The sequence below is a fragment of the Mus musculus genome, chromosome 3 (genome assembly GCF_000001635.26).
Source record: "Mus musculus strain C57BL/6J chromosome 3, GRCm38.p6 C57BL/6J".
Lineage (NCBI taxonomy): Eukaryota > Metazoa > Chordata > Mammalia > Rodentia > Muridae > Mus > Mus musculus.
Window position 1 is genome coordinate 158,337,228 of NC_000069.6, and position 15,264 is coordinate 158,352,491.

The 15,264-nt window shown below is 37.8% G+C and overlaps 1 protein-coding gene across 20 annotated transcripts in view; it reads right to left on the minus strand.

Annotated features, from left to right (window-relative positions):
* Window positions 1-15,264, minus strand: part of Lrrc7 (leucine rich repeat containing 7) — a 494,798-nt gene that overhangs the window by 270,042 nt on the left and 209,492 nt on the right. The gene's annotated exons all lie outside the window — the stretch shown is intronic.

Here is a 15,264-nt window from a genome sequence, read left to right on the forward strand (position 1 = left end):
AAAGACACTGTCAATAAGACAAAAAGGCCACCAACAGATTGGGAAAGGATCTTTACCTGTCCTAAATCAGATAGGGGACTAATATCCAACATATATAAAGAATTCAAGAAGGTGGACTCCAGAAAATCAAATAACCCCATTAAAAAAATAGGGCTCAGAACTAAACTAAGAATTCTTACCTGAGGAATACCGAGTGGCTGAGAAACACCTGAAAAAATGGTCAGCATCCTTAATCATCAGGGAAATGCAAATCAAAACAAAGGTGAGATTTCACCTCACACCAGTCAGAATGGATAAGATCAAAAATTCAGGTGACAGCAGATGCTGATGAGGATTTGGAGAAAGTGGAACACTACTCCATTGTTGGTGGGATTGCAAGCTTGTATAACCACACTGGAATCAGTCTGGCGGTTCCTCAGAAAATTGGACATACTCATACTGGAGGATCCCGCAATAGTTTCCTGGGCATATATTCAGAAGATGTTCCAAACGGTACGATGGACACATGCTCCACTATGTTCATAGCAGCCTTGTTTATAATAGCCAGAAGCTGGAAATAACCCAGATGTCCCTCAACAGAGGAATGGATACAGAAAATGTGGTACATTTACACAATGGAGTACTACTCAGCTATTAAAAAGAATGAATTTATGAAATTCCTAGGCAAATTGATGGACCTGGAGGGCATCATCCTGAGTGAGGTAACACAATTACAAAAGAACTCACATGGTATGTCCTCACTCATAAGTGGATTAATATCCACTTCTGGACTAATGTCCAGAAACTTAGAATACCCAAGATACAAGATACGATTTGCAAAACACATGAAACTCGAGAAGAACGTAGACGAGAGTGTGGACACTTTGCCCCTTTTTAGAATTGGGAACAAAACACCCATGGAAGGAATTACAGAGACAAAGTTTGGAGCTGAGAGGAAAGGATGGACCATCTAGAGACTGCCATACCGAGGATCCATCCCATATTCAGCCTCCAAACGCTGACACCATTGCATACACTAGCAAGATTTTGCTGAAAGGACCCAGATATAGCTGTCTCTTGTGAGGCTATGCTGGGGCCTCGCAAACACAGAAGTGGATGCTCACAGTCAGCTATTGGATGGATCACAGGGCCCCCAATGGAAGAGCTAGAGAAAGTACCCAAGGAGCTTAAGGGGTCTGCAACCCTATAGGTGGAACAATATGAACTAACCAGTACCCCCCCCCCCCCCCCGAGCTCGTGTCCCTAGCTGCATATGTATAAGAAGATGCCTTAGTCGGCCATCATTGGAAAGAGAGGTCCATTAGTCTTGCAAACTTTATATGTCTCAATACAGGGGAACACCAGGGCCAAGAAGTGGGAGTGGGTGGGTGGGTATGGGGGACTTTGGTATAGCATTTTAAATGTAAATGAAGAAAATACCTAATTGAAAAAAATTTCCAAAAAAAAAAAAAAAAAAAAAAGGACAGGAGAAGACAAACCAATAGAATAAAAAGAGTCAAAGTCCCAGAAAGAAACCCCCCCACACACAAAATACGGCTTCAAGTTTTAGCTAGATCAATAAGACAAACAAAGGAGATACAATTAGGAAAGGAAGAAAGACAAAGGATCCTTATTTGCATATGATATTATTTTATAAATAAAAATGCTAAATAGTGCACCAGGAAACTTCTATATCTGATAAACATTTTAAATATAGTATCAGGGTGCAATATCAACACATAAAAATCAGTAGCCTTCTTATACACAAATGGCATACCGAGAAAAAAAAATCTGAGAATTGGTGATGTCCTCAATACTCTCAAAAATAAAATATCTTTGAATAACTCTAACCATGCAAATAAAAGACATTGAAGAAAATAATCGAGGAAGACATCAGAAGATGGAAAGAAAACTTCTTGTGCTTGTAGTGTGGAAGAAGCAATATGGTAACAAAGTCCATAGTACCAAAAAAATTTTATAGATTCCATGCAATTCCTAGAAATTTCAACATAATCATCACAGAAACTGAAAAACTACTCTTAAACTTCGTATGGAAACATAATAAACCTAGGATGTCTAAAACAATCCTGAAAAATAAAAGAACCCCTGGTGGTATTATCATCCCAGATTTCAAGTTGTATTACAGAGCTATAGTAATTTAAGAAACATGGTATAGGCATAAAAATAGACATATTGATTAATGGAATAGATATGAAGAAGCAGACATAATCCACACACATATGGACACCTGATTTTTGACAAAGATGCCAACAAATGGTGCTGGTCAAATTGTATATCTGCCTTTAGTAGAACAGAAATGAATCCATCCTCATCAGCCTGCAGAAAACCAACCCTAAGTACCTCAGGTATACCAGATAGTCTGAATCCTAAGCAAGAGGAAGTAGGGGATAGCCTTGAACTCATGGGTACAGGAAAGACATTCTACACAGGACACAGATAGAACAGATACTAAGACCAGCAATTAATAAATGGGAGCTCATTTCAAAACTGAATACTATTTTTTAGATTTTATGGTTTAAATCTTATAATATTTGATTATGTCTTTCAGTTCATACATCTTGAGACAAATATTAAACTATAGAGAGATTTCTAGGCTATATTGCAGTTTAGGGGTAGAGTACAATTCCCAGAGATTGAAAACACAAGAGCTACACCTTAAATTTGTATTAAAAACTATACTGTGTGCTAAGTATACAAGTTTCAGTCACTCTAACTTCATTGTGCTTCAGTCGACTTAAATTCAAAATGAGGCCACCAAAACACCTGGAAGAGTTGTCCTGACAAAGGAGTGTCTTTGGCTCAGCACCCAGAGGTTCATTTCCACATACCTAATTAATGTAGAAACAATACAAAGAATGGCTAGCAGACATAGATGACTTTCAGTTCCTTTCATGTGACTTCAACTGAAAACCTGACGTTCATGCTCCCATTTTCTCAGTGTATTGTAGGATTGCCTCCTTCCACCATTTTAGTTCATTAAATTTTGGAATTTTCTTTCATACACCAAAACCTTTATCATTTATGCTAGGTTTCAGTGTGCATCATGTCCCTCAAGTCCCACAAACTGTCACTGTCTGGATCTATGCTTTCTCCATCTTTGCTTGTTACAAAGATTGGAGACATCTGCTTTTCTGAAAGTCAGTCTTTAACATATTCAGCAAATCTAGGTTCTTCTACTATGGCTCCCAATTAAGATAGCAGTTTCCGGCCTCCAGTTTATTTCTCCTTCTTTACTTTTATGTATACAAATGAGCTTCCGTGCCACTGACTGTAGCATGGAGTTCCCATATTTTCATTCAAAAAACGTATTTGTTTTTATTTAATGTGTATGTATGTTTTGTCTGAGGTACCTATGTGTACTAGGTGAGTATCTGGTGCCCTTTGGGGTCAGAAGAAGGTGTTTGATGTCTCATAACTATCTGGAGTTACAGAGGTTGTGGGCTGTCATGTGGGTTCTGAGAATCAAACCTGAAACCTCTGCAGAAGCAGCAAGTGCTCTGAACCTGTGAGTTTCTCCATCCCCAAATGTCACCAATCTTAACAAGAAATAGCAGTGCCCTGCTCTCACGGGCTTCTCTGGCTTGCTTTATTTCTTCCTAGTGACATCTCACAGGAGAGTCAGTATTGTTGGTTCTTCAGTTCAACCTTGTGACTATAACTATTATTCCCATGTACTAAATACAATGTTCTTTCCTGTTCTTACTGCCATAGTCTCTGTTTATATTGCCTCTTATTTTTAAACACTTTCCATTTTTTTCTCTGCTTCCATGACAACACATTTTTTTTCTTCCCACATCCTCAGTGATACTTCATACTTATTTTCTAGCTCTCCAAATGGCTATTATTTTTAGATCTTTCTCAGGCCCTGATATTCTAGTTCCACTGGCTAAGTTGTTTCCTTCACCTATGAAACCTAGTCTGAAGGGTTTTATTTTATTTTATTATTAGTTTCTAAAATTACATTGGTAGAGTTGAAGCCTGCGGCTTTCCCCTAAATTATACCAACCTTAATCTATTTGCTTTTACTTTTCACTGATACCCACCACACCAAAATTGGCACTTGAAAAATAAGTGATCTCATGTTCTTGCTTTTTTTTTTAATCCTTCAGTTGATTTTTGTCCCAGTGCTTGTCAGCCTCCTGCCCTATCTGCTCCACTTTTTCTCTCACTCATCACAAGCTCTCTTGCAAGTCTTTGGACTCATGGCCTAGCACACTTATTCTCAGATCTCTCCTTGTGACCTTCCCCTGTCAATCAGAACAGAACACAAAATGTCACTTCTTAGGGATGCACAGGCTGCCCTTTCAACCTGAACTGGCCTTTCGGAAAGTCTGTGCTTTATTTTCATCAGGACACTTGCTGCTACCTAACACGTCCCCTTTGAATTCTTTACCTTTTACAGTAAAATACATTTTGTGAGACTAGGAACTTTGTCCAATAATGAACCCTGGTAGCTGAAATAGCATCTACAGAAAACATGCAGAATAAACAAGTATGCCAATTTGTACACTTAATCTAAAATCTAGGAGCTTATGTATGCTCCCGAATGGGAGCAGAGATTAGAGAATGGAACTTTAAAATGCTTCTACCGGATTTACTATTCATGTACGATTGAGAAACACAAAAGAACCAGGTCCTCACATGAAAGATGAAAAAATATCTAGAAAATGCATGAAATAAACAGAGAACCATTGCTTATTGATTCTGATGTTTAAGAGTAACAGCCATATTAAATTTTATGTGTGAAGCATTTTAAGTAACAATAGAGGTCTGAGTGAGAAAAGAAATCTGATATCCTCTTTACAAGAGCAGTTTATGTTAATTTGTCTTCCATTTTCCTCTGCTATACACTTGCAGACTTCACCTAAGTTTTCAGTTACTTTAAAAATAAATTTGTTCACATGAATGACAAAATAATTAGAAGGCATCTAAGTATGATACTCTAAGAAAGAGATTAAACAGTCAATTCTTGTTACATCTTTATTACTTAGACACATACATGGGGCAGTTTTACTCTTAATATGGTTTTATATATTCAGAAAACACTATATACTGAAAGTCAGAATATCAGGTCCCAGATATTGAGAGGAAGTTAAAGATATATTCTTTTTTCCTCATCTTTATTTAAAAGCAGAGGCCTTCCTAGATCTATGTGAAAGGTAGTATTCATATAAAATGTCAAATTATGAACTCCATAATTATAGGAGACACTCAAAAGAATGTCTCAAAAGAATTATAGTCAGCACGAGGCAGTGCCACTGGTCAAGTAGCATTTTTCATGTTCCATATTTCAAATTTAGGTAATCTTTAATCTTGATCAAACTTGATAGTTACCAATTATAATGATTGTTTAACCTGTGAGTATAGAGATATAAGTAGTTTCTGCTACTCAAAAAGATTCATTTTTAGTAGTAGAAGGAAACAATCAGTGATCATTTGTTTTCATTAACTGTAATCACATCTGCACTTTAGCATTTCTCAACTTGTAACATTTCATTTGGGTTTCCTTTGGATCACAGACTTCTCCCAATACAGAGAATATCTTGGTTTTTAAATAATTGTATTTAAAGATATAGCAAATATGGCTTTAGACTAAGTAGCAACTATTGAAAATGAAAAGAAAATCTATGTAATTGAAGATATGTGCTATGTGGGATATTGGAGAACACATTGCACATGATAAGTATGTTTGTATATGGATAAGCATGAGTACAAATAGGAGTGTGTTTGAGTGTGCATGGTGTATACAAGTGTTTATGTGTCTACCTGTGTGCATGTCTGTGGTGTATGTGTGAGCTTGCCTATATGGAAATTACCTCCTAAATCCATCATAACCATCACATTCTTTATAAGAAATCCTCACTAGGTATTATTTGAAGAGCGAGGAGTTTGAACTTTGAGCAAATGTCACAGTTATGTGGGGTCTTTGGGGCAGCTGACCCAGGTTGTTATTGTGCTGCAGACCCTGGAGAGTCACCTTGAAATCTGTTTTCTGTACTTTCCACATAAAGTTTTTCAGGCTATTCTTAGTCTTATTTAATGAGCCAGCAAATGTTCATCTTTATCTAATATGGCCATAACAAACCTAACAGGCACAACTGTAAATTTGTATTAAATAGTAAACGTATAGCCACTCGTAGGCACGTTTTTGTTTATTGTAACCTTTTATTTATATTTATTTATTACTTATTTATTGTATTTCTGAAAAAGCAAATAAACATCATTAAATAAGTCTCTTTTCATACTGGAATGAGAGCCCCACCACCACATATGTGCACATTTAAATGTTGCTGCATGTGTGTGCACACATGTGTGTGAAGGTCAGAGGTCAGTGTTAGATGTCTTTCTTTATCATTCTTATTTTGGGGACAGGATTTCTCATTAAACCTGGATCTTAGTGATTCAGCCTGACTGGCTGACCAGTGAATCTCTGGAATCTGTCCATCTCAACTCCACCAGTTCTGGGGTTACTGATTCATGCTACTGTGCCCAGAATTTTACACCGGTGCTCTGGATTCAAACTCAGGCCCTTTTGTTTATGTGGCAAACACTTTACCAACTGAGCTTTACCAACTGAGCTTCCTAGACCCTAAAGTAAGCCATTTCTTTCTTTTATGTAGCAAAGTGGGAGTATATAAAGAAACAGCTCTGACATAGATTTAAGCATGTGTATTATGAGAGATGGAGAGAAGATATGCTTAAGGTAATGTTTTATGTATCCAAGATAAAGGCATGAGCTTCTCAAGAATGTGTCCAGCTGCTTCTCAAGAGTCACAGAACACTTTGATTTTTTAAAAAAGAAAGTCAGTTTATATAATCTGCATTATTTGGTCTTTATGATAATTGCACGAGAAGAAACCAAAGCCTGCTCATCTCTGCCACAGGTGAAGAAGCTGTGGCTTCAGGGGTTCAGTCTGTCTGAGTCATGTAACTACTAAATGACAGGGATTTTGCTAAGCTAGGTATTTTCTTACCCAAATTCTTCATATTTAGAAGACTGCAGTGGTGCTGAGCAACCATAGTCATTGCCATCCAGGGTGGAGCACTGCCATGCAGCATGGAGCACTGCCATCTACAAACTATTTCACTCCTGGATATATCTAGAGAACGATATATACTACTACAGAGATGTATGCACATCTATGTTTATTGCTGCTTTATTCATGATTAACAAAGGAATAGAACAACCTGGATGTTTATCTTCAAATGAATACATAATGGGAATATGGTAATATATAAAACAGAAGGTGAATCAGCTATATATAAGAATAAAATGAAAAAAAAATCTCAGAAAACAGGTAGATCTAGAGTTATAACAATAAGTGAGGTGACAATCCAAACCAAGAGAGTAAAATGCCAACCAGTATTCTCCCTCAAATGCAGGCAAAGGACATACTAGTCACTAAAGAAAGTACAAAGATGAGGATCGGTGGGAGCCATCTTGGTTCCAGGACTCTGCCGAAAAGTAGTCTGCACAGGTGAGAGTGTGCACACAGAAGCTGACAGCTTCTGGCACAGGCGGGAGCCACAGAGCTTCTGAGGCAGCGCTCTTTTCGGGCTCCAGACATCCGACCACTTTCCTGGCCAGAGGACAGGTGACCACCTGGCCCGGGAGGCCTTTGCCTCAGGATTGGCGGGAGCCATCTTGGTTCCGGGACTCTGCCGAAAAGTAGTCTGCACAGGTGAGAGTGTGCACACAGAAGCTAACAGCTTCTATGACAGGCCAAAGCAACACAGCTTCTGGGAAAGGTCCTGTTTTGGGCCTTCATCTTTGGCCAGAAGGGAGGTCCGAAGGCCAGATATCTGTGCACCTTCCCTGAAAGAGGAGAGCTTGCCTGCAGAGAGTGCTCTGACCACTGAAACTCAGAGGAGAGAGCTAGTCCCCCAGGTCCGCTGATAGAGGGTAACAGAATCACCAGAGGAACAATCTCTAAACAGAGACAACTATAACAACTAACTCCAGAGATTACCACATGGCAAAAGGTAAATGTAAGAATCTTACTAACAGAAACCAAGACTACACACCATCATCAGAACCCAGCACTCCCACTTCGCCCAGTCCAGGGCACCCCAACACACCCAAAAAGCTAGACCCGGATTTAAAAGCATATCTCATGATCATGGTAGAGGACATCAAGAAGAACTTTAATAACTCACTTAAAGAAATACAGGAGAACACTGCTAAACAGGTAGAAGACCTTAAAAAGGAAGCACAAAAATCCCTTAAAGAATTTCAGGAAAACATAACCAAACAGGTGATGAAATTGAATAAAACCATCCAAGACCTAAAAAACCCAAAGTGAGGCAATGCTGGAGATAGAAACCCTAGGAAAGAAATCTGGAACCATATTTGTGAGCATCAGCAACAGAATACAAGAGATGGAAGAGAGAATCTCAGGTGCAGAAGATTCCATAGAGAACATCGGCACAACAATCAAAGAAAATGCAAAATGCAGAAAGATCCTAACTCAAAACATCCAGGAAATCCAGGACACAATGAGAAGACCAAGCCTACAGATAATAGGAGTAGATGAGAATGAAGATTTTCAACTCAAAGGACCAGCAAATATCTTCAACAAAATTATAGAAGAAAACTTCCCAAACCTAAAGAAAGAGATGCCCGTGAACATACAAGAAGACTACAGAACTCCAAATAGACTGGACCAGAAAAGAAATTCCTCCCGGCACATAATAATCAGAACAACAAATGCACTAAATAAAGATAGAGTACTAAAAGCAGTAAGGGAAAAAGCTCAAGTAACATATAAAGGCAAGCCTATTAGAATTACACAAGATTTTTCACCAGAGACTATGAAAGCCAGAAGAGCCTGGACAGATGTTATATAGACACTAAGAGAACACAAATTCCAGCCCAGGATACTATACCCAGCCAAACTCTCAATTACTATAGATGGAGAAACCAAAGTATTCCACCACAAAACCAAATTCACACATTATCTTTCCATGAATCCAACCCTTCAAAGGATAATAACAGAAAAACACAAGTACAAGGAAGGAAACCACATCCTAGAAAAACCAAGAAGGTAATCCCTGAACAAACCTAAAAGAAGACAGCCACAAGAACAAAACGCCAACTTTAACAACAAAAATAATAGGAAGCAACAATTACCTTTCCTTAATATCTCTTAATATCAATGGGCTCAACTCCCCAATAAAAAGACATAGACTAACAGACTGGCTACACAAACAGGACCCAACATTCTGCTGCTTACAGGAAACCCATCTCAGGGAAAAAGACAGACACTACCTCAGAGTGAAAGGCTGGAAAACAATTTTCCAAGCAAATGGTCTGAAGAAACAGGCTGGAGTAGCCATTCTAATATCGGATAAAATCGACTTCCAACCCAAAGTTATCAAAAAAGACAAAGAGGGACACTTCATACTCATCAAAGGTAAAATCCTCCAAGAGGAACTCTCAATTCTGAATACCTATGCTCCAAATGCAAGGGCAGCCACATTCATTAAAGACACTTTAGTAAAGCTCAAAGCACACGTTGCACCTCACACAATAATAGTGGGAGACTTCAACACACCACTTTCATCAATGGACAGATCGTGGAAACAGAAACTAAACAGGGACACAGTGAAACTAACAGAAGTTATGAAACAAATGGACCTGACAGATATCTACAGAACATTTTATCCTAAAACAAAAGGATATATCTTCTTCTCAGCACCTCACGGGACCTTCTCCAAAATTGACCATATAATTGGTCACAAATCAGGCCTTAACAGATACAAAAATATTGAAATTTTCCCATGCATCCTATCAGATCACCACGGACTAAGGATGATCTTCAATAACAAAATAAATAATAGAAAGCCAAAATTCACGTGGAAACTGAACAACAGTCTTCTCAATGATACCTTGGTCAAGGAAGGAATAAAGAAAGGAATCAAGGACTTTTTGGAGTTTAATGAAAATGAAGCCACAACATACCCAAACTTATGGGACACAATGAAAGCATTTCTATGAGGAAAACTCATAGCTCTGAGTGCCTCCAAAAAGAAACTAGAGAGAGCACACATTAGCAGCTTGACAACACACCTAAAAGCTCTAGAAGAAAAGGAAGCAAATTCACTCAAGAGGAGTAGATGGCAGGAAATAATCAAACTCAGGGGCAAAATCAACCAAGTGGAAACAAGAAGAACTATTCAAAGATTCAACCAATCTAGGAGCTGGTTCTTTGAGAAAATCAACAAGATAGACAAACCCTTAGCCAGACTCACTAGAGGGCACAGGGAAAGCATTCTAACTAATAAAATCAGAAATGAAAAGGGAGACATAACAACAGATCCTGAAGAAATCCAAAACACCATCAGATCCTTCTACAAAAGGTTATACTCAATAAAACTGGAGAACCTGGATGAAATGTACAAGTTTCTAGAGAGATACCAGCTACCAAAGTTAAAAATCAAGATCAGGTTAATGATCTAAACAGTCCTCTATCCCCTAAAGAAATAGAAGCAGTCATTAATAGTCTTCTAACCAAAAAAATCCCAGGACCAGATGGGTTTAGTGCAGAGTTCTATCAGACCTTCAAAGAAGATCTAATCCCAGTTCTTCACAAACTATTCCACAAAATAGAAGCAAAAGGTACTCTAAACAAATCATTCTATGAAGCCACAATTACTCTGATACCTAACCCACAAAAAGACCCAACAAAGATAGAGAACTTCAGACCAATTTCCCTTAGGAATATCTATGCAAAAATCCTCAATAAAGTTCTCGCTAACCGAATCCAAGAACACATCAAAACAATCATCCATCCTGACCAAGTAGGTGTCATCCCAGGGATGCAGTAATGGTTCAATATACAGAAATCCATCAACGTAATCCAATATATAAACAAACTCAAAGACAAAAACCACATGATCATCTCCTTAGATGCAGAGAAAGCATTTGACAAAATCCAACACCCACTCAAGATAAAAGTCTTGGAAATATCAGGAATTCAAGGCCCATACCTAACCATGATAAAAGCATTCTACAGCAAACCAGTAGCCAACATCAATTTAAATGGTGAGAAGCTGGAAGCAATCCCACTAAAATCAGGGACTAGACAAGGCTGCCCACTTTCTCCCTACCTCTTCAACATAGTACTTGAAGTCCTAGCCAGAGCAATTCGACAACAAAAGGAGATCAAGGGGATACAAATTGGAAAAGATGAAGTCAAAATATCACTTTTTTCAGATGATATGATAGTATATATAAGTGACCCTAAAAATTTCACCAGAGATCTCCTAAACCTGATAAACAGCTTCGGTGAAGTAGCTGAATATAAAATTAACTCAAACAAGTCAATGGCCTTTCTCTACACAAAGGATAACAGGCTGAGAACGAAATTAGGGAAACAACACCCTCCTCAATAGTCACAAATAATATAAAATACCTTGGCATGATTCTAACTAAGGAATTGAAAGATTTGTATTATAAGAACTTCAAGTCTCTGAAGAAAGAACTTAAAGAAGATCTCAGAAGATGGAAAGATCTCCCATGCTCATGGATTGGCAGGATCAACATTGTAAAAATGGCTATCTTGCCAAAAGCAATCTACAGATTCAATGCAATCCCCATCAAAATTCCAACTTAATTCTTCAATGAATTAGAAAGAGCAATCTGCAAATTCATCTGGAATAACAAAAAACCTAGGATAGCAAAAACTCTTCTCAAGGATAAAAGAAACTCTGGTGGAATCACCATGCCTGACCTAAAGCTGTACTACAGAGCAGTTGTGATAAAAACTGCATGGTTCTGGTATAGCGACAGACAAGTAGACCAATGGAACAGAATTGAAGATCCAGAGATGAACCCACACACCTATGGTCACTTGATCTTTGACAAGGGAGCTAAAACCATCCAGTGGAAAAAAGACAGCATTTTCAACAAATGGTGCTGGCACAACTGGCAGTTATCATGTAGAAGAATTCGAATTGACCAATTCCTATCTCCTTGTACTAAGATCAAATCTAAGTGGATTAAGGAACTCCACATAAAACCAGAGACACTGAAACTTATAGAGGAGAAATTAGGGAAAAGCCTCAAAGATATGAGTACAGGGGAAATGTTGCTGAATACAACAGCAATGGCTTGTGCCTTAAGATCGAGAATCAATAAATGGGACCTCATAAAGTTGCAAAGCTTCTGCAAGGCAAAAGACACTGTAAACAAGACAAAAAGAACACCAACAGATTGGGAAAGGATCTTTACCTATCCTAAATCAGATAGGGGACTAATATCCAAAATATATAAAGAACTCAAGAAGGTGGGCTCCAGAAAATCAAATAACTCCATTAAAAACTGGGCTCAGTATAGGTGGAACAACATTATGAGCTAACCAGTACCCCGGAGCTCTTGACTCTAGCTGCATATATATCAAAAGATGGCCTAATCGGTCATCACTGGAAAGAGAGGCCCATTGGACTTGCAAACTTTATATGCCCCAGTACAGGGGAATACCAGGGCCAAAAAGGGGGAGTGGGTGGGCAGGGGAGTGGGGGTGGGTGGATATGGGGGACTTTTGGTATAGCATTGGAAATGTAAATGAGTTAAATACCTAATAAAAAATGGAAAAAAAAAACTGGGCTCAGAGCTGAACAAAGAATTCTTACCTGAGGAATACCGAATGGCAGAGAAGCACCTGAAAAAATGTTCAGCATCCTTAATCATCAGGGAAATGCAAATCAAAACAACCCTGCGATTCCACCTCACACCAGTCAGAATGGCTAAGATCAGAAATTCAGGTGACAGCAGATGCTGGCGAGGATGTGTAGAAAGAGAAACACTCCTCCATTGTTGGTGGGATTGCAAGCTTGTACAACCACTCTGGAAATCAGTCTGGTGGTTCCTCAGAAAATTGGACATAGTACTACCGGAGGATCCAGCAATACCTCTCCTGGGCATATATCCAGAAGAGGTCCCAACCGGTAAGAAGGACACATGCTCCACTATGTTCATAGCAGCCTTATTTATAATAAGCAGAAGCTGGAAAGAACCCAAATGTCCCTCAACAGAGGAATGGGTTCAGAAAATGTGGTACATTTACACAATGGAGTACTACTCAGCTATTAAAAAGAATGAATTTATGAAATTCCTAGGCAAATGGATGGACCTGGAGGGCATCATCCTGAGTGAGGTAACCCAAGCACAAAGGAACTCACACAATATGTACTCACTGATAAGTGGATATTAGCCCAGAAACTTAGGATACCCAAGATATAAGATACAATTTGCTAAATGCATGAAAATCAAAAAGAAGAAAGACCTAAGTTTGGACACTTTGCACCTTCTTAGAATTGGGAACAAAACACCCATGGAAGGAGTTACAGAGACAAAGTTTGGAACTGTGAGGAAAGGATGGACCATCTAGAGACTGCCATATCCGGGGATCCATCCCATAATCAGCTTTCAAATGCTGATACCATTGCACACACTAGCAAGATTTTGCTGAAAGAACCTAGATAGTGCTCTCTCTTGTGAGACTATGCTGGGGCCTAGCAAACACAGAAGTGGATTCTCACAGTCAGCTATTTGATGGATCACAGGGCCTCCAATGGAGGAGCTAGAGAAAGTACCCAAGGAGCTAAAAGGATCTGTAACCCTATAGGTGGAACAACACTATGAACTAACCAGTATCCCTGAGCTCTTGACTCTAGCTGCATATGTATCAAAACATGGCCTAGTCGGCCATCACTGGTAAGAGAGGTCCATTGGACTTACAAACTTTATATGCCCCAGTACAGGGGAATGCCAGGGCCAAACAGTGGGCGTCGGTGTGTAGGGGTTTGTGGGGGAGAGTATGGGGGAATTTCTGGATAGCATTGGAAATGTAAATGAGGAAAATACCTAATAAAAACATTGGAAAAAAAAACAACAACAAAAAAGAAAATACAAAGATAATTGATTCAACTCAGTCTTAGTTGTTGCTGTTGGTTTTTTTGTGTGTTTGTGTGTGGTGGAATGAATAAAACTGTGGTAAAACCATAAATGAAGCTGCGTGGCTGTTCTAGGTGTATAAAAGTTCACTGAGACCTATAGAAACGAGATTGGAGAAATGTCTGAATGACTTTTCCTGTTGCTGTTGGATGAACACTACTTAGAACTATCACAGAATGCCACCAAATCCAACTTTAATTTGACTCAGCATAAGTTACATGGGAACTTACTACAGCTCTGGTGGAGTAAATATTTGTTTTTAAATTTTTTTACTTATAGGTCTTCCACTTACATTGTTATTAGGCTCCTGTACCTTTATTCTGCCCTACTACTCTCTGTATTAGAGGTGCTATTTTCCTGATGGAGGCTTTCCCAACCAAACAGCAGAGATAGGATCAAATCTGCATCCTAAATATATAAACTCTCTGTATTTAAAATATTTATGAGATAAGATTGCAAAGTTTACTATTTTATTTATAAATATTATTTATATTTATGTAAATATAAAATTTATACTTATAAGTATAAGTATATATGTATATATAAGTACATTTATACATTATGCCATATAAATATAAATATAGACATATAAATATAGTATAACATTTATAAATATTTTTATATTATTTCAAATTCAGTTCTGTTATACTTTAGATAGGGTCAACTTGATTTAATTCACTAAGTCCCCATTTTATTATTTGGTTACATTTTAGTCAAAATTTTGGTTACATATTGTCTTTTCTAAAATCACTTTTATTGTCTTTTGCAGAGTTTTTAAATGCCAAGAACTAGGTTGTATTTTTCAGTTTACTATTTTATTTATGCATGTCTTTATACATGATTTTAATATAATGTATGCCAATTACAATTTATTATTTTGTCTATATCTTTACTTCTTAATTCAAAATAAAAGCAAAGTAGTATTGAATTCAGAATTAAATTACAAACAGAACTGGCTTCTGTCCACGTGGAAAAACCAAGGCTTTTACACTTTTAACTTTTACGTTTCTAGCCTTGACTCAGACATTCTCTTCAAAGATTAAGGATGACCTATTTATGTTTTGCATTGTTAAAAATGAAGTAGGTTATTTTTGAAGTAAGCATTAAATATTCCCTAACTTTGAAACATTTTATAAATACCAAAATTCATAATCGCATGTACAAACAACCATTCATATTTTACTTTGGTTAGCACATTGAAATATTTAATAAACTTGTTTTGCATATTGAATGCATTTTATTTATTTATTTACATCCCAAATGCTGCCCTCACAAATGCATAAGTTCTTCACAAGTAAATGTCAAGC